This window comes from Nelumbo lutea, chromosome 3, assembly GCF_056320005.1.
Source record: "Nelumbo lutea isolate HS-2025 chromosome 3, American lotus-T2T, whole genome shotgun sequence".
Classification (NCBI taxonomy): domain Eukaryota; kingdom Viridiplantae; phylum Streptophyta; class Magnoliopsida; order Proteales; family Nelumbonaceae; genus Nelumbo; species Nelumbo lutea.
This window is the reverse complement of record NC_142686.1, coordinates 56,689,285-56,693,952: the sequence shown is the minus strand read 5'-3', so window position 1 is coordinate 56,693,952 and position 4,668 is coordinate 56,689,285.

Genomic DNA, 4,668 nt, shown 5'->3' with positions numbered 1-4,668 from the left:
AGAACAGAATCCTAGTTTATCTAGGATGGTCTAACTTAACTTTTATCTTTTACAACAAGAGTCCTCTTGGACTGCTGCACTAACACCCGATCATCTAAAACCAGATTTTCTCCTTTTTTTTTCCATACTCATATTGCTGAAATTATAAGGCTATGAAAAGTGAATGAAGGCTCTTCTTTGAATTTAAACTTCTCCCCACCCCCTCCTCAATGATAGCTTAGATTGTTATGGACGCACAACAGCCCGCACAGTAGTACGCACCGCCTGGCAGCGTGTAGCATGCACCGTGCGGCAGAAGCACTAGGCAGCAGCACTGTGAGATGCGCATACCGTCCAGCAGAAGCAGTAGAGCGGGGTCCACATGACAGCTCATCAGGGTAGGCCCACACTTATCTTGCCACAACAGCTCTGCTCGTCAACTCGCCGCCAGCTGCATTATCCCTCATCCCTTATCCTTATCTTATCTTATCTTCTTAGTAAGAGTTATGTTTGCCACTAGAAGTAGGAGTTGTGTTACCATTAGAAGTAGGTAATTTATTTAGAAGTAGAAGTTTGAATTTGATATGGATTACCCTAGCCTAGCCAAATCCAACAAGAAACCCCCTTTTGTAATCTCCTATTTTAGGAGCTATGAGTTGAAATAAAGGCATTCAGTTTCCAATCAAGAGAAGAGTGAGGAGAATTCGGGTGGTCTCTTGGACAAATCACTCATTCGGTTTTCCACAATAGGGTCTGCACGCAAGGGAAGGCGCAAGGGGAAGCAAGAGGTTTTTCCCATGGACCGACCCGTGACGAGATCCTATGCCCGAGCCCATAACATTCTGGTATTAGAGCCTACCGTCATGGGGGAACAGGAGCCGCTGTCTTCCAGGGTCCACGAGCTAGAGCATAGGCTCGCTGAAACCAGCTTGGAGGTTCGTGAGGTCAAGGATGATGTCCGGGAGCTGCGATGCCTACTGGAAGCGTTCCTCTCCAACAAAGAAAGAAGCTCTGAGGGAACTGCCACCACCAACAACCGCCGTCCGGACTGGGTAGAGATGTCCAGTGAACAGCAGATCGCTGCCCCAACAGCCGTTGTTATTCCCAAGTATAGCCGGCTGGAATTTCCATCTTACAGCGACACCGGAGACCTGTTAGGATGGCTGTATCGCTGCGAACAGTTCTTCCGTAACCAACGTACTGATGGCAAGGATAAAGTCAGTTTGGTCACCTTCCACCTATCAGAAGAGGCGTAGCTCTGGTTCTACAGACTGGAACAAGAAGAACCCGGTCTCAGCTGGGAGCAATTTAAATCATATTGTCTCCTCAGGTTCTACCATTGACAAGCAACCCACTGGGCGAGTTAATCAACCTCAAGCAAACTGGAATCGTGGCAGAATACCAATGCTAGTTCCAAACCCTTCTCACCAGAGCAACCTCAGTTCGCGCAGATCAGCAAGTCGATATGTTCATCATGGGGCTAGCAAAACCCCTAAGAGTGGACGTGGAGATGCAACACCCTCCCAACCTAGTCACAACCATGAACCTAGCACGCGCCTTCGAACGCAAACTACAACTCAGCCACAAAACCTTTAGTATGGGGCGGCCTCCATCAGCATGGGCATCCCTGGAACCACTCGAAATGGCTCAATATCTAGTAGCCAACCAAGAACGGAAGCCACAGACAAGCACCAATTCCATATCAGCATCCAATGTGGGGAGCAGTGTTGGTACACCCCCTATTAAGCACTTGTCCAGGGCTGAGATGGCAGAACGCAGGGCGAGGGGGCAATGTTTTAATTACGATGAACTCTACTCGTAGGGCACAGGTGCAAGAGACTTTTCTGCCTCCTGGTGAAACAAGAGGAAGATGTGGATGAACCCCCTTCATTGGAACCCGATCCAGGAGGGCAAAGTCATTCCACCTATACGGGATTCCTTTGACAGTGTTTCCCGACACCCATCCTGAATTCGAGCTTGAGGACAAGCTCATAGTCCAAGAGGGGTGTGATTTTATGGACACACAGCAGCACACACCGCCCGGTAGCGCGCAGCATGCACTGCACGGAAACAACACTAGGCAGCAGCATGCACCACATGGCAACAACACTGTGAGACACGCGCACCACCCGTCAGCAGCAGTAGAGTGGGGCCCACATGATAGCTCATCAGGGTAGGCCCACACTTATCTTGCCACAACAGCTCTACTCGCCAACTCGCCGCCAGCTGCATTATCCCTAATCCCTTATCCTTATCTTATCTTATCTTCTTAGTAAGAGTTATGTTTGCCACTAGAAGTAGGAGTTGTGCTACCATTAGAAGTAGGTAATTTATTTAGAAGTAGAAGTTTGAGTTTGATATGGGTTACCCTAGCCTAGCCGAATCCAACAAGAAACCCCCTTTTGTAATCTCCTATTTAAGGAGCTATGAGTTGAAATAAAGCATCCAATTTCCAATCAAGAGAAGAGTGAGGAGATTTCGAGTGGTCTCTTGGACAAATCACCCATTCGGTTTTCCACAATAGGGTCTGCACGCAAGGGAAGGTGCAAGGGGAAGCAAGAGGTTTTCCCCATGGACCGACCCGTGACGAGAACCTACGCTCGAGCCCATAACATTCTGGTATCAGAGCCTACCGTCATGGGGGAACAGGAGCTGCTGTCTTCTAGGGTCCACGAGCTAGAGCATAGGCTCGCTGAAACCAGCTTGGAGGTCCGTGAGGTCAAAGATGATGTCCGGGAGCTGCGATGCCTGCTGGAAGCGTTCCTCTCCAACAAAGAAAGAAGCTCTAAGGGAACTACCACCACCAACAGCCGTCGTTTGGACTGGGCAGAGATGTCCAGTGAACAGTAGATCGCTGCCCCAACAGCCGTTGTTATTCCCAAGTATAGCCGGCTGGAATTTCCATCTTACAACGACACCGGAGACCCGTTAGGATGGCTGTATCACTGCAAACAGTTCTTCCATAACCAACGTACTGATGGCAAGGATAAAGTCAGTTTGGTCACCTTCCACCTATCAGAAGAGGCGCAACTTTGGTTCTACAGACTGGAACAAGAAGAACTCGGTCTCAGCTAGGAGCAATTTAAATCATATTGTCTCCTCAGGTTCTACCATTGACAAGCAACCCGCTGGGCGAGTTAATCAACCTCAAGCAAACTGGAATCGTGGCAGAATACCAATGCTAGTTCCAAACCCTTCTCGCCAGAGCAACCTCAGTTCGCATAGATCAGCAAGTCGATATGTTCATTGCGGGGCTAGCAAAACCCCTAAGAGTGGACGTGGAGATGCAACACCCTCCCAACCTGGTCACAGCCATGAACCTAGCATGCGCCTTCGAACGTAAACTACAACTCAGCCACAAAACCTTCAGTATGGGGCAGCCTCCATTAGCATGGGCATCCCTGGAACCACTCAGAATGGCTCCATATCTAGCAGCCAACCAAGAACAGAAGCCACAGACAAACATCAATTCCAGATCAGCATCCAGTGTGGGGAGCAGCGTCGGTACACCCCCTATTAAGCACTTGTCCAGGGCTGAGATGGCAGAACGCAGGGCGAGGGGGCAATGTTTTAATTGCGATGAACTCTACTCAGCAAGGCACAGGTGCAAGAGACTTTTCTGCCTCCTGGTGAAACAAGAGGAAGATGTGGATGAACCCCCTTCATTGGAACCCGATCCAGGAGGACAAAGTCATTCCACCTATACGGGATTCCTTTGACGGAGTTTCCTGACACCCATCCTGAATTCGAGCTTGAGGACAAGCTCATAGTCCAAGAGGGGTGTGATGTTATGGACGCACAGCAGCATGCACCGCCCGGTAGTGCGCAACATGCACCGCACGGCAACAGCACTAGGCAGTAGCATGGACCGCACGGCAGTAGCATGCACCACATGGCAGTAGCACTGTGAGACGCACGCAACACCCAGCAACAGCAGTAGAGCAAGGCCCACACGACAGCTCATCAGGGTTGGCCCACACTTATCTTTCCACAACAACTCTGCTCGCCAACTCGCCGCCAGCTGCATTATCCCTAATCTCTTATCCTTATCTTATCTTATCTTCTTAGTAAGAGTTCTGTTTTCCACTAAAGTAGGAGTTGTGCTACCATTAGAAGTAGAAGTTTGAGTTTGATATGGATTACCCTAGCCTAGCCGAATCCAACAAGAAACCCCCTTTTGTAATCTCCTATTTAAAGAGCCATGAATTGAAATAAGGCATTCGGTTTCCAGTCAAGAGAAGAGTGAGGAGATTTCGAGTGGTCTTTTGGACAAATCACCCATTTGGTTTTCCACAATGGGGTCTGCACGCAAGGAAAGGCGCAAGGGGAAGCAAGAGGTTCTCCCCGTGGACCGTCCCATGACGAGACCCTACTCCCGGGCCCATAACATAGATCTCTAACTAATACCTCAAAATCAACACATAGAGAATGGTGCTTATCTCACTCTGCAATCGGAGTCGCTATTGAGAAGATCTTAATGGATCTTCTCTCCTCAAACACATATCCACCTTGGAGGCTTCATGCAACTATATCCACCTTGGAGGCTTCATGCAACTATATATTCTTGTGTGGAGGCATCTGATGACTTCCAATTTCTCTTCTTATATACAGTTTCCATTATACTATACAACTCGATCTTGTATCTTAGGGAGGTGGTTCCATTACTAATTTATAATATTCAGATTATTA